The sequence below is a fragment of the Neopelma chrysocephalum genome, unplaced genomic scaffold (assembly GCF_003984885.1).
Source record: "Neopelma chrysocephalum unplaced genomic scaffold, ASM398488v2 Primary Assembly neopelma1_97034, whole genome shotgun sequence".
NCBI lineage: Eukaryota > Metazoa > Chordata > Aves > Passeriformes > Pipridae > Neopelma > Neopelma chrysocephalum.
Window position 1 is genome coordinate 3326651 of NW_020925676.1, and position 21442 is coordinate 3348092.

The 21442-nt window shown below is 41.4% G+C and overlaps 1 protein-coding gene across 1 annotated transcript in view; it reads left to right on the forward strand.

The window, feature by feature from the left end:
• The first annotated feature begins 443 nt into the window (after positions 1-443).
• The window catches only part of LOC113961081, a 521441-nt gene continuing 500442 nt past the window's right edge, over positions 444-21442 (forward strand). The window contains exon 1 of the mRNA XM_027671134.1: positions 444-738. The gene's annotated coding sequence lies outside the window, so the exon portion shown is untranslated. The remainder of the gene's footprint in view (positions 739-21442) is intronic.

A 21442-nucleotide genomic window follows, 5' to 3' on the forward strand; every position in this document is an offset into this window, starting at 1 on the left:
TCAAATATATCCATAAATTGTATGTCATATTAGATATTATTAGGGCTAACTAATATATTAGAAATCATAAAATTATCAGCTTGATCATGAGAGTAAGTAGGAAAGAACTTCCCTTGATGAGCTCCTCTGCTTGGAAAACGTAGCAAAATTAGTGTAGAATTAGATAATTCTGGTGATTATTTCCTCAAGCAAAACTTTCCTTCTATATCTCAATATATGCTATGTAACTCCCATTTTAAGACTAACGACTTCTGTAAATCAGTAATGCACAAAACTTTCTCTGTCCTTTGTGCTCTTGAAGCCATGCCTCATAAGCACACCTCCACAGTGAAACTAGTAAAATATTTTTTTGTGTTGCAGGCTTGTGGCTTGCCCACAACTTTTAAATTAGTGCTGTTTTGAAGAGTGGACTTGCCACTAGTTCTAGTCATCTGTAAGCTCTTCAGTGTGCTTCAGTACACCATCCAATCAAGAAAGACTGATCTCAAGGACATTATACACACATCCTTCCTCTGGTAAAATTTTACACTCCCTTTCTTACCACATTTCATCCCAAGCTGATCATTTGGAATTAAAATAGAGCAGAAAAATAGAAGATGAGGCTTATTCCAGTGCTGGGGTGGAGTGTTGGGTGCTGTCACTGGCAGATCTCAGAGCAGACCTGGAGCAATCACTCCTGTTTCCCTAGACCTGCCTGGTTCAGGCAGCTGGGCACTGTGGGTGCTGGCAGCAGTGAAGGTTGACTGTGTGGGAAAACGCCCCCTGGAGTGGCCATGGAGTGGGCGATTAGGCTCATGGAGCTGGGAGGGTGCTTTTCTTGAGGGGCCTGGGCATTTCTTCCTTCCCTTCCCAGGACAGCCAGTGACCATGGCCTCTCCCTCCTGTAGAGTGTGACACCAGTCAAGACGAGCAGCTTCTGGTCCTTAGCTCTTCCCAGCTTGCTGCCACCCCCAGCATGTCCATGGGAACAGACATGAGCTGCCTAAGCTGCCCCATCCACTGTGAAGCTCTGGAGGATGTCATTTATGTGATCTCCTTCTGTCACCAGATCTGCCTGGGCTACATTGTGAGCTGGGCCAAGAGGAACCTGTCATGCTCCCTCTGCAGGTGGCCTGTGCACACCATCACCTACTTTTCGCATCCTGACTGAGATTTACTGCAGATGGTTCTTCCGCAGTGCTCAGGCCCATTGGCTGTTGGCCACCAGGCTGAACAGGAAGCTGAAGGGCCAATGTCAGGGGCTCACATGCCTGGCTTCCCACCTGAGACCCGGGTGCCATTTTTCCAGAATTACAAGGATGTTCTGGAGCCTGTGCAGCTCTGGCTGAGCGAGGTGCTGCAAGTGGATTGCTAGTGAGATGTGGCCTTAGCATAGGGCAGGATCATTTCCAATCTGTGGTGCTACAGGTTGAATGAGGAAGCCTTGGTGCAGAATCTGCAGCCTGTTCTGCAGGAGCAGGTGGTGATATTCATGCAGGAGCTCGTTGGCATTGCTGTGAAGTGGTGCTGTGAGAGGATCCTGTGGGGCATGGCCCACCAGGGCTTCAGTGCTGCCAAGGAGCAGAAGTCCACAGCCTCCCTGGAGGGGATGGCTGCTATCAACACCAGTGTGCAGAAGCAGCCCCATGAGGAGGCGGAGCAGGTGGTGGTAGAACACTCCAATGCTGGCCAGAGCAGGAACTGCTCACCTGCAAGGCCCCAGTAATCTCCAGATAGGAGGAGAGTCAGCTGGTCCCAGGACTCTCCATCCTGCAAGAAGCCACATTGGTGGTAACTCTAGAAGAACCAGGAGAAACCATTGTCAGGCCAGCAACTGGGAAGCACTTGATAGTAATCAAATATTGAAATTAAAAAACAGGAAACTGTGAAAAAGAGCCTTAATCTCTCATTACAAGCCCTGCAGCTGACATTCCCATTGCTGTTACCCTCATGCTTTCTCCTGCTTCTCCTAGTTTGGTGCACACCTGTGTGGCAGTTAGATCACCGGAAGGGTGCTGAAAGGCATCCTGGGAAATGTAGTTCCTGTTGCTCTGTTGCACATGCTCTGTGGAGTACTTGTATGTGATTGGTTAAACATCATTTGTTGCTTTTTGAACTTCATATATAAGGTGTTGTTGTTCTCAATAAAGTTGATTCAGGCGCCTGTCACCTCAGGGGTTGGGGTCCATGCAAATGGTGCCGTCAAATGGCGCCTGAACAGGGACATTAGTAAGAGACATCAGGGATAGATGTCTTCCAGCGGCACCCCCTGGCTGGACTAGAGGAAGAAAGGAGCTCCTAAAAGAATTGTGCGCACAGTACCTGGAATCTGTAGGAAGGAATCCTACTGTAGGAAGGAATCCTATGTTAAAAGGGTCAAGTTACAAAGGAAAAAAGAAGATAATACAGTTTCAGCTATCGGATTCCAGGTAAGTAGAGAGGATGGAGAAGAGTGCTTACTGAGAATTAGAGAAAAATTGCTGAAGCCAAATACTTAAAAAGTATTCACAAGAAATTAAAGAAGCCAAATTAGTCGAGCTATTAAAATGGATAGCAAAGCTGTACCAGGGTTCTCTGTGGCTGGGACTCTAAGTGTCACTACTTGGCGAAAAATGGGAAAGACTTTAGGAGACAGAGCAATGCTGAGAGATGTGGAGCCATTTAGAAACCTGGACGGAGGTCATGGAAGCCTTAGAGAGCACACAGAGGAGAACCAATGCCTCCATGGAAATAGACCCTAACCCTCCTGTTCCACTCACAAACCCCGACAGACGTAGAATTCCCCTAGAGACAGGGCACAGAGATGGGGGTGGGAAGGAACTGCCGGGAATACGGGAGGAGAGAATTTGGGAGGGAGAAGATATATTCCCGGAGTTGGTCTTGTATTCTCACAGCCAAGGATGGGAGGGGCATGTCGTGGGCGGTAGCTACATGCCAGGTTTTCATGGGCGCGTGTGACCTGGTGAGCAAACATGTAATTCAAACCACAGGACTGTTACCGGGGGACGGTCCCCAGATTCCTGCCGCAAAATAGAGGGATGCATGCAGGGTGAACCTGGCCACAGGGTGGCTACAGAGCTGCGGCCACATGGCAGCCGCGTGGCTGACTGGGGGGCTGTTATTTTCCCCTAGCCACATGGCAGAAGAGGGTCCGTCTCTTCCAGTCTCACGGCCATTTTGTCCCAGCCACATGGCGGAAGAGGGTCCTTTTTTCCCGGTCCAGTGGCTGTTTTCTCACATGCCCTTGTTGGAGGCCAGGTGCCTCGGTCTGGTAAGGGATGAGATAATGGAGGATGCCGGAGACGGGTCAGCCATAGGCCCTCAGACTGAGAACAGAGGTGCAGGCACAAGTGTTTCCGTAAGCAGATGGGAAAGGTGTCAGGAGGAGGCATTATGAGCGGGCGACTGGGAAGTGATAAATGCATGTCCTGTAATATACAGACCGCAACAAAACCCTCAGTTCCAAAACCTGCTGTATGAGGTAACGAAGGAACTGAGGCAGATTGTTAAAGAAAGTGGTATCTCCTCACCCCATATGTTTTCCTATTTGGAAACCTTAAGTAACACGTATGTGTTCACGCCCCACGATTGGAAGATGCTGTTAAAGATGGTCCTAATAACGACTCAATACAGTGTTTGGCTCACAGATCTTAAGGAGAGCTGTGCGGCTTACGTTAATAATCAGGGCAGTTTACAGGCTGATGTGACTTGTGCTCACTTAGTGGGTGAAGGAGCTTTCACACCACCCGGCTCCCAGGTTGATTACCCATGAGAAATTTATGAGCTTATCACGAAACTGGTATTAAGAGCAATAAGAAAACTTCCCAGCACAGACAAAGACAGCAACCTGTTCTTTGCTAAGGTCCTACAAGGACCTACAGAGCCCTATATGCAGTTTCACGGCAAGTTGCAGGCTTCTTTAGGCAGACAAATCAAAAATGGGGAAGCCAGAGAATTGCTTTTTAGGCAGCTTCATATGAGAACACCAACAATGACTGTCAGCAGGTGCTGCAATCTATCCCTAAGAGGGAAAGCTGCACAGTTGCTGAGATGGTACCAGCCTGCCAGAACCTAGGGTCTGTCAACCACCACACAGCTTCTCTGGCGATGGCTCTAGCTGCCCAGCTACAGGTATATGATGGGGTGAAAGGGAAAAATGGCTGCTTTCAATGCAGAGCAACCGATCACCTTGCCAAAAACTGCCCCCGAAAACCCCCTTCAACAGCTTGCCATAGGTGCAGCAAGGGGAAGCATTGGGATAGAGAGTGTCGGTCCAAAGTCTATTGTACAAGGGAGCCTGCAATGCCAGGAAACTGGGGGAAGCAGCGTGTTGCTGTAGGGGGCGTGATTTAGGAATGCTGGAAGAAGCATCCTGGGAAATGAAGTCCCAAATGTACTCCTGCATACATGGGCACTGGGGTACCCCATGGTAATTAGTTAAGAGAATCACGTGTTTTTTTGAAGTGCGTATAAAAGGTGTTGTTTGCTTCCAATAAATGGATTTGGTTCCTCAAGGAACCGGGTCCTATGAGTTTATTATTTATTATATTTATTATATTTATTATAATAATAAACGCCACACTGAATATTGTCACTGACTCATGTTATGCTGAAGGGTTAGTTTTGCATCTTGAAGCTTCCTTTCTTCGAGATGTCACTAATCCTCATCTATCTGCAGAAATACATACTATATGGTTCCTTGTCAATCACAGAAAACATGACTTTTACATAATGCACATTCGATCACACAGAACTGCCAGGGCCTATAACGGAGGGCAATCAAAGAGCAGACGCTGCTACTATGATTGCTACAGCCCCCAAAACTCCTGAGCAAGCAAAACTATCACATCAGTTCTTTCATCAAAATGCATGCTTATTGAAAAGGCAGTTCAAACTTACAGTGAATCAGGCTAGGGATATAATCATGTAATGTCCTGGTTGTCAACAACTTACCCCAATGCCGTCTAAAGAAGGGGTTAATCCCCAAGGCCTAACAGACAATGATTTTTCCAGACAGATGTCACACACATGGCCGATTTTGGTCACTTTTGGTCACTGTTCATGTCACAGTGGACACACACTCCAAATATATTAATGCTACTGCACATGTTGGAGAAAAAGCAAAGGATGTTATCAAACACTGGCTTAGTTGCTTTGCAACTTTAGGAATTCCAAGGACTATAAAAATAGATAATAGTCCTGCATATTCTTCAGCAAAGGTAAAAATATTTCTTGCAGACGGGGGAGTCCTTCATTCCACAGGTATACCACACACCCACAGGACAAGCAATAGTGGAAAGGGCACACCACACATTAAAAGGAATGTTTCAAAAACAAAAGAAGGAGGAGTTGGTATGTAGCCCACAAGAAAGACTGTGGAAAGCGTTATATGTTCTAAATTTTCTAAATTGTGATGACATAGATCACAGTAGATATGAACGCCAACACAAAATTCAGACACTTTCACCTCCCAAATCACCAGTCATGATAAAAGACCTAACACTGGGGCAATGGCTAGGACCAGTGGATCTTGTGACATGGGGAGGATATACCTGTGTGTCCACAGGCACTAAACTAAAGTGTCTTCCTTCCAGATGTGTTAGGCCTTACATTGGCTCTTGTTCAGAGCAAAAGTGGACAGCAGAGATGACAAATGAAGAAACAGAAGATGAAGAAACACATGATTGATGATTACAGGTAAACATAAACTGAATAGTTGAAAAGCAGAGACATAATAAAGGATTTAAGTATGTATGTGTGAGGAGAGAATGAAAAGGTGGCCACCTTGGTGTGAATGAGAAAAGCTGTGTGGAGATATGTATGTGCGTGAAACTCAAATGCACTTTATGGCAAAGGTGCCTTAAAAATATAAATACTACCTCAGTCACATAGACATATCAGGGAGATAACTGATAACAAGACATACTGTTCAGAGAAAACCTTTCCCTTGAAATAAAGTTCTGTAGACATATCAGGGAGATAACTGAAAATAAGCCCTTGACATAAATTTCTATAAAAACCCTCAGAGAAATAAAACTGACGCTTCTATCCCCAGAAGGAAGGTTCTAACTAAATTTTCTTATTATGAGTTCTAAAGGTTGCACTGTTTATGGAGTTATAGAAGTTGCACTGTTAGTAAAGTTGTATGATCAGTTTTAATAAAGGCCTTACCACGTTAGGCCCTGATTATATAAATGGTTAAGATAAGTTTAGGGAAAAAGTTAAGAATTGTTATGTCACTTGTTATAATGTTAAAATTATTCTATCACTTGTTAAAATTATAATAGAGAGAGGGGAGATGTGGCAGCTAGGTCACAGGAAGAGTGCTGAAAGACATCCTGGGAAATGTAGTTCCTGGTACTCTGTTGCACATGCTCTGTGGAATACTTGTTTGTGATTGGTTAAACGTCGTTTGTTACTTTTTGAACCTCATATATAAGGTGTTGTTCTCAAAAAAGTTGATTCAGGTGCCTGCCACCCCAGGGGTTGGGGTCCATGCAAACACTGCCATCACACCTACCCCCCTCATGTGTCTGCTGCAACTTCCACATTGTCTATCATAGCTTGAAGCACCAATCCATCTGTCAGTTTCTTCAGGAGATTATACTGTTTCAACTATTGCCATCTCAAGTCTTACTTCCAGCTTCAGGTTACAATGCCTGCTCAAGCCAAAGGCAAAATTCCCAGTACTTCAACAGTGAAGGACTGTGCCCAAAGTCAGTCGTTTTACAGTGAAATCATTGTCTTGGACAAAACTGAGCAGGCACTGATGTGTTCACAGGTCCACAAGATTAAAATGAAAAATATACATACAGAATTTCTTTAGTAAGATTTTGTTTCATTTCTGCTCCTTATCTTTTCCCAGATGTTGATGTGTGGACTTTCATACTCTTTCTTGGAATTTTAAAGATGCAGCTTTAACATTCTTAACAGTTTTATTGTTTGCATTACTAAGAATTTATTAACAAATTTTCTTAATTGTCTTTCCTTAATAAATATATTTTGCACTAGTATACTTAAATGATGGCAATAACAGAGCATTCATAATAAAATTATATTTCTTTACAGATACTTTAAATATCTGTTTGGTGTTTTATTACTCTGGTTTTTATTCTCTGTTCTCCTGTTAAGGAATAAAACATTTTGGAATTCTGTTCTGTTATCAGAGAGCTTTCTTCATCTCCAGATAACTAATCCCAATGTCACTTTCAGCTTGGAAGCACCTTTTACCCCAGCAAAGTAGCAATGGGATGAGCTGTATTATGTTGGTCTGATGCTCGTCTCAGTCTCTGCAAGCTCCAATTAAAACTATGTGAGCTCCTTGTGAGCACAGAAAACCCACATAAAGCTGATTAGTAGCCATAACAGAGATGTCTCCCTTTTCAGTCTGATGGAAAGGAAGGTATTGATGACTTGCCTTAAAGAGAGACCTGTGTGAACTCTATGTATATGAGGTTTACTTTGAACTATAAGCGGTCTCAGTAATTTTAAGGCTTTTTAAATTGTAAATTTATTACATAAATAGTCTTACTGAAATTGCAAAACAGTACAGGATCATGCTTTAAACTGTTAGATGTAAAATTCCCCACACCTTGTTTTTTGCACCATCTTTCTTCATTATTCACATACAATAGCATTCACTGTTAGAATAATCTAATGGTACATTAACAAGAGTTGAGGAAATATAAAAACTAGTTTTTCAGAGCACAAACACTTAGTCTTTACTCTTCCAGAATATTAATTCGGTATTTTCCATCATTTTACCTACCCAAATGGTGCTGAGGGGTAAGGACTAAGGGATTAGTTTCTTGTACTCTCCTGGGCTCAAACTCACAGGATTTGGTAAGGGATAGAAAAGGATGTCACAAAGAGTAGAAGCTGAAACAGATCATAATGCAGAGAACTACAGTGATGCATACAAGGTAACCCAAATATTTAGAAAGAGCTATGATATTTGAGTCCCACTCAAAAATTTCAACTAGAAAATTAATTTTCACATTTTCACTAAAGCCAGAACCCAGCTTCTATAAAGACAAAGAAATTGGTAGAAATAAACTCTGTTTTCTTTCCCCTTAGAATTATCTCAGGATTCATATAAATGTTACAGCATATTTGAATGAGATCAATACAAATATAAGAGAAACGAGCATGGGAGAAAAAATTGGGGGTGAGGGGTTGTTTTGTTGTATGCTGTTTTTTTTATTTTGACATAGATTTGGTGAAAATAACTATTTTTATTCAAGAACTTGCAGAAGACTAAAAACCCAGTGTCTTTTGGATTATCGAAGTGCAGCAATGGAGCTGCTTTTACATCCAGAACTGTTTGAGCGTTTGTTTTTACCTGGCCAAGTGCATTTGAACATTTGAGTAAGGCTTTGATCCAGGCGTCTGAATAGGACACAAGGAAGAGAGAGTGTGCCAGGAGTTGTCACTGAGTGTTCTGCATTTGTTCCCTCAGCTGCTTACTTTGCACTGTAACAGGCTGTTACTTTTCCATACAACTCCCAGGCAATCACTGATGCAGGTGAATCCCATCCCCATGTAATCACTGGGCAATGGTTTCTGAGAGCAAAACCAAAAGAACTACTTTCTCGGAAACTGCATTTGAAAATTTCTTTTTCTTGTGAAACAGTTTCCTTATCATGCCAACTCCATCAAATAACACTTCACTTTAAATTCATCTCATAACTTTCAGAGACTTAATTAGATAAAATGGTATCAAGAGGTCTTCACCAATTCCAGGATATGATGTTGTGGATGTTTTACTTTGGCAGTTTCCTGTGTTTCCTGCAGACTCCATCTCCCAACACTTAGCAGTCTACAGACAGAAATTAATATTTCTTGAGAAAGTAAAAGATATTAGCAAATTAAAGGAATGTTAGCCAAGTTATGGAATTCACAAGCAGTTACACTTATTCCCCCTCCTCTGAGTGCTGGGAGGTGTGCGATGTTTTGATAACAAATTGAGGCTGTTTCAAAGAGATTACCCAGAATAAGGTAAGTTTCAGCAGCAGAACACTTCCAAGGAGAATATACACATACACCGGATACAAGAAATGGGATGTCAGAAATGGATATAACAAATTATGACATATTCAGGTTCATGAGATGAAATGGTGAAATTAATAAATTTCCCCCAATAGCCTATTTAGGAAGGACCTATCTAAGTGAAAAATAAATTGCCAAGCCACAGAAATGTAAAAATGTAAAAATGCCTGTGCCCAGGATGTATGTCACCTTGTGCTTAATTAGATTTATAAGCAATAAGTAGGAAAGAGGCAGATTAACAGAACAGGCAGAGAAAGCAGGTCTAGCTTTCCTTTTTGACATGGTAAAAAAAAGATCAAATTGGAAGGCACATATTGCATGTGATAGAAGGCGAAAATTATAATGTAAAACAAACAGGTATGTACTGCAAAAGAGAAATCTAGCCACACCTGATTAAGTCAGTTAATTAACTTTTTAAAAAATTCAATGACACTTCTTTGCAAAAATTTAAACTTGCAAGGAAAAAAAATGTTGGAGTAGAGTTGAAGGGAAGAGTTTATTTTGATGTTCTGACAAGGGGGCTTTCCAAAGCCCACAGCAGCTTCCCAAGCATCCTTCTGACAACAGCAGTGAATGATAACCGCCTCTGAGATATCTGCGGTAAACAGAGGTTTGAGTGGGAATTGTTTGGGAATGTTCTAATTAGGAACAGTAATGTGCTGTGAAGGAGAAACTTTTGCAAGAAAATTGTTCATGAAAGAGAGAACTGGAACAAACAGGGAACAATGGGAAATATTTGGGGCAGGCTGTATGCAGTTACATTCTGCCCTCAGGTCTCTGTTTTTATAAAACCTGAAATACTTTTTTTCTTATTTGCAAAGAATATGTGGAAAACGCAAAAGAATTTGCTTGGCTGCAGTTTGGTGAAATTGCTCGTGAAGGTAATTCTTAGTATTTTACCTATTATTGATTAAGTGAGTAAAGGGGAGTTCTGTGGCAAGGCTACAGCAATAGTTAAAGGGGTACTTCCATTGAGCCAAGTTTGTTAAACGTTAGAGGACGTGGAGAGGTCTTTGAAATGGAAGAGGGTCTAAAAACCTGGCAAATGAGTGTTGTTATTTCCACACTGCTGATTGCTAAGACAATATAAGAAACTACAAGTAGTTGTAGTCCTTCTTTGGAAGAGAAGAGGATGCAGGAAAAACAGGGTTGCACAGCCGTTTTCATAGTAATTTGATGTAGAGGAGGCTACCACATCAGGTTGCTAACAGAGAATCATAAATCCTTTAATTATCACCTTTTAATGGCTTGGGCATATCTTTACAACTGAGAAAAAGGCACAAGGGGCAAAGCTTCTTGGTTAGCAGGTGTGTTTTTTACTTGGAGGTTACTTGAATTTCCCATGGACAGAGCTCCTAGAAATTACTCTGTTACTGAAAGCCGATGACATCCCCTTGGTCCTGTACTGGACTCTGCCACGTGAGCGATGGGGTCAAGGATTTCTGTCCACAACTGCAATGTGACAGTTCCTCAGGAGTGATTGTCCTGATGCAGCCTGTTCTTAAAAACACAGAGGTGAGCTGTGGGGTGATGCTGTACATCTGTTGTGTGCACATACAGACACTATGTGATGTTTTCACTGTCAAACAGGGCATATGCTTTGCTTAGAAGCTTCCTGACATCCTGCTCAGCATCTCCACTGAACTCCTGACATGATGAACTGGGTCTAATGGCCTATGATTTAATTTTACTGCAGATTAAATATTGACAACCTAGAAGTGTTGCTCTCTGTTGACACCTTGATAAATATTTATGGCTTGATGTGTGGAATGTGAGATCAACTGTCTTCCTTAACATTACTTTGAAAGTGGAAAATAAACTCTTGTAAGAAGATTATGGTGAACAGCATATCTCTGTGAATGTTGCCACATTGTGCTAATTAGATGCTGAAATTGCTATGGCTGTTGTGATACATATAATTAATTTGTATGCCTTTCAAAGCTTTTGTGGAACAGATCTCCTGCTGAGATTAAACCATTAACACAAACTGCAGAACAAAATATCTTGCACTATTTTTCATTTCACAGTATTGAAAGCTAATCGGGCACCTTTACATCCCCTTGAAAAAAAATTTCAGATGCATTTTGCTGGGTTAGATGGTAAATCCAACCCTTAGCATGAGGATATAATAGTTTAAATCAGCATTCTGATAATTGCAGAGTTGCTATGTAAATGTTTATATCAATATCAAATGCAGCCAAGGGTTCAAGGATCAAACTCCCATAGGAAGAATGATGACAAGGAAATGAAATAAACCTGGACTAAAATATCTTGTCTTGAGAGCTGTTCTCTAGACTGCAGAAAGGGGAGAAAGATAATTTGACTTATGTGGCTGTTTACCTTGGCTGAACGCCAGGTGTCCACTGAGCCTGACCAGATTCCACCCCCCCCTCCGCAAAGGGAAGACAAAAGAAAAAAACAAAAAAATGTGGAAAACCTGGGCTTACCAAGAAAGAAAGTTTATATTTACACGGAGGAAAAAAAGAAGAGACTAATAACACTACAAACACACAGGCAAAGGAAACTAACAGTAAAAAATTCTACCTCCCCCAGGGAACAGTGTCTCGGACAGACGTAGCTGCCTACAGGGCCATCCTGGAAGAAAGAAGAAGGGCCAAGCTAATTCTCCCCCTTCCCTCTTATAGCCAGGCTGATGTAACATGGTATGGAATATCCTGTTCCTCCCAGAAAGAGGAAATGTTATTCTACTACACGAACCCAGTACAGTAATCATGTTCCTTGGAGTGCTGGAAAATGTGTGTGATTTCTGCTTTGAAGACAAATTCTAATGAAGTTACAGAAGTAGGGCAACATCTGCGCTCTGCTCAAAGGCAGATCTGACACCAACTGTTAGCTGTGAGACCAGACCTTGTGCTTCAGTGACAGCTGTTATAAAGATGTCATGTTGGAAAGTGTAAATATTTTAAAATAAAATAAAATCTGAAGTTTAAAATTTGATTGAGTTACATATAGAATATTGTACAATACTTTACTCTGCACATGTGTGTGTTTTTACCAGCTTTGTGTTAGGGCTTCTCTTTGCTTTTTCCTTGTCCCTGAAATTGAACACTTCTGTTCTCTGATTTGCAGCTTCGGCTTAGTTCATTGTCGAGGACCAAGAATCGGAATGGGAACGATTCCAGAAATGGAAGAAGATGTACAGTGATTGAAAGGACTTTATGATACAGATTTTGCAGTTATTATGTATATACACATTATATGCTTCCCCAGAATTTGTATTTCCCGGGCATGTCCCGACTTGTTCACCTCCCTGCTCCTCTGTTTCTCTGCCGATTGGCTGGAGAAGCTGTAGAAAGGAGGCAGCCCCCATTTGCCCTTTCCTCCCCTGGTTCCTCCTGCGCTCCTCCCCTTTTGCCTGTGTCCCTATCCTGGTTTGTCCCCCCGCCTGTCTGTCTTCTGCTCCGCCCTCTGTTCTGGCCCTTTCCCTCCGGAGTTGATAAAACGCGCGTGCGCGCTGGAATAAAGATTCTACCTGCATCACACCTTTGTGTCCCAGATCTGTGCTGTGTCGCAGCCCCATTTCCCCTCCCCCCTTTTGGACCGCGGCAGTTTATGGTGCTGGAAGTCTCTTTCAAAGATCCAGACCATTAAGGATTAGGTTATGTGCAGTTCTTCAAAGATGTCTGTGCTTCTTCCATAAAATAGTACCAGGTCCAAATGACAGCTTTTGCACTGACAGATCTTACTCGGATACAACGCAAACATCTCCGGAAAGTATCTTGCCACAATTGGACATAGATTCTCATCAGCATCTGTGCTTGTTTTTAGCCATGAATGGATCATACAATTGATTCACACCATATGTTCAATTACGTAGCTTTTGGTGGTTTATTTCTCTTTTTTTTTCCCTAATTTTTTTCATAGAGACAATAATTTTCTGAGATTTCTGTTGGCAGCAGTTGCTCTACACCCAAAAGGTACCTTTGCAAACCTTCAATCTGTCACGTTCAGTGAAATACCTGTAGTTCACTGGGATGTGAAGGCAGTCTAGATTTTGACAAGTTATTTTGCATTTCTCAGATCTGATTATTTTTCTTCTTTTTTTTTTTTTTTTTTTAATTTCTGTAACCCTGCCTAATTTGTCACATTTATGATTGCAGGCAATTGAGACTTGAAACAAAACTTAAGTCGATTAATGACAATTCTGCCAAATACAAGTTTTTTTTTCATTACACCTCCCATTTAGAGCAGATACTTCAATGGATGGTGATCCTAATCATTGCTTTCTGAAATGGTTTGCGCAGCTGCGCTATCCAGGCTGCTTGACATTCAGTCCCTGGGCAGCTCTTACTGAGGTAAGCTGGAGAAACAGGGGCATTAAAGTGCGTTAGAAACAGTGCACCTTCACAAGGAGACTGCCTTTTTTTCCCAGCAACAAGTATGTCTTCATTGCAACAGCTAATGTTGTTTGATAAAACAAATGTGCACTTACCCTAGTCATTGCAAGCCATCCTAGTTCCCTCAGGGACAGTTCTGTAGCCATGTGTTTGCCCCTCAGTAATGCCACACTTGAGCTTTACATATTGCTTGCAACCCACAGGGAATTGCTGGAAGGTAGAGTCTGCATGTGGAGACAATTTCTGTCGATGGTTGCAATGTGGTGGTGGCTAAGAGCTTTCTTGTTTGAGAGTTGTGCATTTTTAAGTCAGTAGGCAGTAGGTTGTGCATGTGAAAGCTTTTTCTCAAGCAGAGGACATGTAGGCTGAGGATTTGTAAAACTTTATACATTTGGTCCATTTCAGGTGTTCCATCAGTGGCCACTGTCATTGCTTACATTTCTGTTAATGAGTAACCTCTACCTGCCTGAACTCTTTGGTGGTGCCAGCCTGGCAGCCATGGAAAAGAGCAGAGGACAGAAAGCTTATGCACTGTATGGCTGAGTTTTACCAAAAGGAACAAGACCTTTTTGCACCACACTCTGAAATCCCAGACATGAGTTCCTTTGCTTGGCACACTGTTTGAGGTGGAACAAAGAGGAAAAACACGGTAAAGTCCTGAAGGGCTTTCTGCCTGAGGTAGGTGGGACTTGTCTTGAGGAAAGTCATCTCAGTCTCATCTAATTATCTCCAAAATTACTAGTTTGGAGAAAGGACCATTGCTACTTCTTCCAAGCAATGCCAGTGTTGGTGGCTCTTCATCATTTGTACACCAAATATTCCAGCAAAGTCGTCTTTGCTGTGCCCAGGAGGAGACAAAGACACAGTGGAGAGTGCGGGGGCAGGAGCTGGGAGTGCTGTGTTTTTTCTCCAATTTCACCTCTGGCCATAACTGCTGAATCTCACTTGTGCCACCAATGCCTCCTTTTCCCTATCTAAAAACTGCAGAGAATAATGTGTCCTTGAGGACTTTGTCATTTACAGAGAAAAGTGCAGTGAAAGAGATGGTTATTTCAGTGCTGGTGACGTTAAATGCCAACAGCTCAAAATATGATGCTGGAAAACCTGTGGTTCTAAAAAGACATATTTCTAAGTGTTACATTTTTTATTGCTGTGTAAGTGGGGATAGTGGGAAAGTCAAGGAAACAAGTGAGGAATGATATCAGTTTGGGCTTGCAAGATCTAGTTAACATGCGTGTTACTTGGTGCACATTGTAGTGGGATATGACCTGCTCCTCCTTCTCTGTCCCTGCATAATGGACAGCAGGAATGGAACATGGTAAGTGTAGTTCACTTATGAACTATTAATGAGGAGAGAAAATAGAGCATTTAATTCACTGAGATTTCCTATTTACTGCTTTGTGAGGGAGGGCATAAAGTTACAAAGCTAAGGCAGTTTTTGAGAGATAAAGCTTGCAGAAAAAAATTGTCGATTAACTATAAAAAGTACAAAAGGTTACAGATCTGGTTAGCTTGTCTCATTTGACAGGAAAAAAAGCATTATCAATTTCTTTTATTTATTTATCTTTAGTTGGTCTAATTAAAAAATGCTACTTTTGCTCCTCAATAGCATTTTTCAGTAACAAAAAAACATACACAGCCAAAATGTTTCAATCAGCTCCACATGCATCTATCTTTTCACTATTATTGGACTTTTGAATTTAGAGTGTAATTTCTGACCTCTTATTTCAGAATTATTGGCTGAAAATAGCTTTTGCTGAACTGATTTCCTCACATGAGAGGTTATGAAGGAATTGCTTCTAAATGACGCTCTAAGCAACAATATACAGTGTTTACTGTAATGTCATAATCTTATTTATGTTTTGCGAACAGCAACTTTCTTTTGAACTGCCAGTTTCACTTTATTTCAGGTTTGTGCTCATTTCAAAACATTTGGAGAAAGAAGGAAAAAGGCATGTATGCTCTAAGGAACAGATCTGATGAGATTGCACTGGGAACTTAAGCTTAAAAGTACTGATTTTATAGCATGATAAGTGTCTTGGGCATATTATGGCAGGCACAAATGAACATGTTACTTGTGATTTCTTAGCTGAACAAAGCAAATAACCTAGCTGAGGTCAGTGACAATGATTGATGGATCTGCTCAAGACTGTCACAGATTCATTGCAACTCTGTAATCCTTGTCTCTTAAAAGGGCCTTCAATCAGTAAATGAACAGTGGGACAATGCACTAGAATTGGGAGCACCAGCAGCTAAAAGAAATTCATGCTCTTTCTGTTGGGCCAGAAAATTCACTGTGCAGATAAATTGCTCTTTTTGCTCCCCCCGTCAACATGTTGACAACACACACTCTCTTTCCATGATCTCTGTATCCTTTTTTTGGGGGTGCCTGATTAAGACCACACAATGAGAGCAGTGCTGAGGTTTCTGAAGAAGAGTCTTCCCTGTAGTGACTCACCCTGGACAAATGTTTCATTCATATCCAGTAAATGGTGCTGTCTCACCCGGAGTTGGTAGCAGGAGGAAAAGCGTTATAAAATAAACAGAGAACATATCTCTCAAAAATTGCTACATGGCTTAGGGTTTGGGTCATTACAATTCATTTGCTTTCAAATAAATTCATAATTAAGTCTCAGCTGAACACAGTCATGACTGTAGGATAGGATGCTGGGGCTTTTTCTGCATCAAGGTTCATCTTCTGGCGTGTAAGAGCATCTGACCCAGGGAAGACCTGAGCTTTTATCAGCTTATATGAGACTGCAGGGTGACCTCATTTCAGTTACAACTTCCTCATGAGGGGAAGTGGAGGGGCAGGCACTGATCTCTTCTCTGTGGTGACCAGTGACAAGACCCAAGGGAATGGCCTGAAGTTGTGTCAGGGGAGGTTTAGGTTGGATGTTAGAAAGAGGTTCTTCACTGAGAGAGTGGTTGGGCACTGGAACAGGCTCCCCAGAGATGGGGTTACAGCACCAAGCCTGACAAAGTTCAAGAAGTGTTTGGTCAATACTCTCAGGTATGTGGTGTGACTCCTGGGTCTGTCCTCTCCAGGAGCTGGACTTGATGATCCTTGTGGATCCCTCTGAACTAAGGATATTCTGTGATTCTGTGATTCTTCCAGATGTCTGCCTTCATGCAAAAGAAACTCAGGTACAAAACCCAGACTGGCATGTTGGAGGGCATACACTTAGGTAGATTTAGAAACAGGCTATAAATTTAGACTTACAAGATTGCCAGACTTGCATTTAGTTTGGGTTTTGTCTTTTCTTTCCTATAGAGTTAGTTTTGAGGTAAGGTCCTAAATTTTATGGTTTACAAATTCTTTTTTTCTCAGTAGAGAATGCCATGTTGACAAAGTACTGGCCTCTCACAAGAAGTCAGTGTTTCATGTAGATTTCTAAACTGCCCTGGAGTTCAGAGAATAAGAAAGCAATGATGTTACTCTGTCAGGATCTCCCAGAGGTGGTGTTTCTTTGCTAGAAATACAATGCAGGCATTTGAAATATGTCTGGCTTTGTCAGCTGCCCCTCACTTTCTCTGTTTCCTATCCAAGATGTATTTCCATCTGTGTGGAAAGGAGGAACAGGAACCAAAGGCAAGGTAGCTGACCTGGTTGGCAGCACATTCCAGTTAATGAACTCTTCTGGGAAACAGTGTATACGTTCTCCAGACATCTCTTTTACTACTTCAAGTAATTGCTCTACTTCTTTGGACTTTTGTGACTCTGGAGTGTGAAACAGAAGGTTGCACATCTTCCCCAAATGAGTTTATTTGCAGAGCCAAATGAGATGCCAAGTGCTATAGATTGGAAGATCTATAGGCTTATCTGTTTATTTGCTGACTCTTTTTTGGCCTACAGTGAGGTAGTGAGAAGGGACAGAAGTTTTACATTGCTTTTTGTTGATAAGCAAAACTATCAAGTTTCTGCAGAAAAAAACCCCAAACCCAGACAACTCCTTATTCAGCCTTATGGAAAGCTATGTAACTATTTCTGTTCCTGACTCTAGAAAAAAAATAGCACCTTCACAAATTCCAATTGTTAAAAAGAAGGCCGGAGGATGTTTAAGACACCATACAGTGAGACTCCTCACTTTCCTCCAGAAATAGCAATCCCACAGACTCTCTGGGTAATTATACCTTAGTGTTTCTTCTCAATTTCTCTCCTAGACCTTCCATACTGTAGTTTTAGTTACTGATTTATTTTCCAATATGCCATATTCTTCAAGGATGTTTATTACTTTCTCATCAGAAAGTATCTCCTACGGATTAGAAGACTTGTATTCTCTCTCTGAACAAAACTACTGCTGCTTCTTCAGTCATCTGTCAGAAACTGCACTTTGCAGAGCAATCCTTGTTCTGGATTTCCATCAGCTGGTTCACTATCACCAGTTAGAAGTGTGTTGAACTGAACTGTAACAGAACTGGGTGGGAGAGAAGTTTTAGATGTCTCACAAGGTCTCATTCCACACTGTCCAATTAAGGAACATGTATCAGTGACCTCAGGATCCTGCCTTGCTGACTGTTGTGACATTTTATTCTGCTATCCACCATTATAAGAAAAAAATATTCTTTAACATGTAGGGTGATTAAAAGGATAAAGGATTGTCATAGTCAGATAAGCGAAAGTATCTGATATATCACTTGTAAGAGCTCTGCAATCCTTTTAACAGGACAATACAGAGACTGAAAAACGATCACAGTAAGACTCTGACTGGCAATATAATCTTGAACTAGGCTCAGGAATTCTTCTTCTCTCAGGTTTTTTAGGCATGGACTCCACCCCCGAAATGAGTGTATGGCAAAACCAAATTCTGCATCCAGTCACAGAAGAGTAGATCTGGAGTGTTTCCTCTGAACAAAAAGAAATGCAGTTGGATTTGCATCATCAGTGTTGGGAGAGATCAGAATTTGTCTATCAGGGAGGTAATATAGAGGGAAGGAAGATACAGTTGTGAGGCTAGGATGTCTCTCCCATGGTATACACACAGCACTCTGTGTTGGTCAGCTCGCAGTATGTTCAGAACACAAGCTAAGTAGTTGTCCCTGTGAAATTACAGGTCATTTTAGCCAAATTTCCCTGAACAGTGCCAGAGTTCTGCTAAATTTAAAATTAATTTAAATTCTATTATCTTGGAAAAAATACAAAGGCTTTGTCCCTGTTTTCCTCCCTTTCCTCCTCCCTTCTCTTTTCTTTCTTTTTCTTAAAAATAAGATGAAGAGCATTAATTCCAAGAGGTCAAACTAAAGAAACATACAGCTCACAAAAAAGGCAACAACAACAAAAACAAAACCCTAGGGCCTACAAGAATGAATAATGAATGATGTAATTTTCTCCATTAGAAAAGATGAAAATACAGGAAGCAGTCCTGCATTTTGTGTAGTATTACAGGCACAGATCAATACCAAGCATGGTACAACGCCAGCAGTGAGTCCATTATTGTGATAATTTCCCCCTAGAGTTGCCTGTATGAACATTATATTTTTATTATCACTGCAAGAGTCAAGATGTCCTCTGTGCTTCTGTGTGCATGTTACAAGGGAGGTATTGAAGTAGCTGTTGTCTCTGTTGCCTCTTCATGGACTGTGAATCCTCTTTAAATTCTCAACACCCAACGCTCAAGGCCAGAAAACCTGAAATAAGTTTCAGAGGGATGTAACAGAACCCTTTCATGATCCAGCCCTTCTGCCCCTCCAGCTTGCACTTACACTGTCTGACAAGGCCCAGAATTAAACCAAAAAAAGGGTGTGAAAAGTTCCTGAAAGGAATCATGTGGGAAAAAATAGAAGTTTTCCAGTAATCTTTGGAGCATAGGTTGAAAGGTGTGAAAAAGGATGTAACCACTTGATTTATTTAGTTTCACCATACTGAGAAGATACTACTGCTTTCAAGGAAGGTGTATGGAGGGGGCACATGGCAAAAAGTCTTGCAGAGACTGGAAAGACTCAGACAAAGGCAAAGTTGTCACATGCTTGACTATCCCTTTCAGACAGGAGCACTGGCTAGAGCTCCTGGAGGTGAGGAACTAAGGAAACAAATAGGTATATTCTAGTATACTAGAATAATTTTTTTTTTAATCCTCAGCCTTTTGATTCTTTGCACCTTTGAAAGCATGAAGCAACAAAGCTCTATTTAAACAGGGATTTTTATTTCAATTTTATTTTGAGTTATACTGCCAGCTGCTAAGTTTTCATAAAACATGTTTTGGAAGGTGTAATTCAATTAATTTTGCTGAAGTGGCAGTGATTAGTACCAGTGGGGAATATTTGTTATATGATGTATGTGATTATATGTGTTATACATATCTATTATATGAGTATGAGCTATTATAGCTGTAATCTGAGTATCTGAGTTCACATTTGTTAAATGTGAACTACAAAAGCATCCCCCAAAGGAAACTGAAAGAGGCGCTCAAAAATTTGGTCCTGAATGCCAGCTTTCTGACACTTCCCCTTGAAAAAGAGTAGAGTCAGTCATGATACAGTTCAGAAATCGAAGTAACAGTGAAGAAGAATTGAATATTAAGGGTGGTTCATTTCCTAAGAGTCAGTTTATTATTCAGTCTATTCCACTAAATATCTGATCATCTCAAGTATTTTCTGAACAGTGCTTTTGGTGAAAATTGTGGTATTTCTGAAGAATCAGGTAATTCTTCATCTCTAAAGAAGAAAACGGAAGTGGTGAAATTAATAACTGGAGTAGGGAATTTCCATATAAATATTTTCTTATAATCCAGAATATTTTATTAAAGAGTGATATTGCAAAAAGTCATAGTAGCTGGATGTGGTTTAACACTTGACACTGAGATTTAGTACTTGTTTCTTTTCAGTTGATATCTTCTGAATATGATTAAATCTTAACTTTGGTGGCATTATGGGATGGAAACCTACATCTTTTACAAAAAGTAAGATCTGACACTTTTTTTTCCATTCAGCATCTCTTTTTTTCTACAGGCAGATGCAGGGAAAACGGAGGTGCCAGGTATACATTATGTGTTTCTTGCTTGACATTCATTATTTTTTGCATTTGGTCCTTTTTTAAAGTATCCTTGTTTTACAGTGGGCAATCTTCGTCTTTTCAACTGATATTTGCTCTTGCTGCATTTCTCCCCCCTCTCTTCCCAGTAATTCTGCAAAATTCCCTTCCCAGGCACAGGATTTTGTTTACATACTTTTTCACTAGTGCTGCTCTAAAATTTTGCACTCTAATGGTTCCTTTGGGCTAGATACCGCACAAATAATATGACATAAGGTGATAAATGACAGTGGCTTGTGGGTCATCCTTCTCCTCCTCCTGCACAGAGTTTACTTGCTTCGCCATTAATAGTGAATAGGGGCACTAGGATGCAATTAAAGGCTGTTCAGTGGCAGTGGCTGCAGCCCATGGGTGGGCATCATATGCCTTCCCTGAAATGTTTTGTGATGAGCTGGTCCTTCGTATGAGCAACTTCAGACTTGCTTGGTACCCACATACTGCTTTTCACACTTCTTCACTTTAATCCTACTTCTACCTCCTATTTAAGACCTTTCGGATGTCTTCCAGGCATTTGATAGAAATCCAGCAGAAAATACAGGTGCTGAATATGGCATTGTGGTTTAGCCAAAGTATCATTTGCATAATTTTCTAATTCTACAGGTTTCCCACCCAGATTCACTCACATTCACCACGGGGGAAGGGTGGTAAGCAGGCTAGCCAGACCCTGCGGTGCCTGAAGCAGTGACACATGGCAGGGAGCAGAGCAGGCCTGGAGTGGCCCAGACGGTACCAGCAGCCAGCTGGAGCCGAACCGAGAAACGTGGGGATGCCCTGCAGAGAGAACTTGCAACAGAGCACAGAGAGAGAAGCCAAGCTTGGAACGACTTGGGTATGGACAGAGCTGAACCCCAATAAAATTTTGACCTGGGGAGGATCCTGCTTGGAGAGAGGGATCCCCTGAGAGCTTGCTTCACCCAGGGAGGAACCTCCATGTAGCAGGGTGTTATAGTTTATAATCTGAGGGGAATTTTTTCCTTCCCTGCCCCCTCTGTAAGAGAAACAGGAGCACGAAACAGGGAAGGGGGAG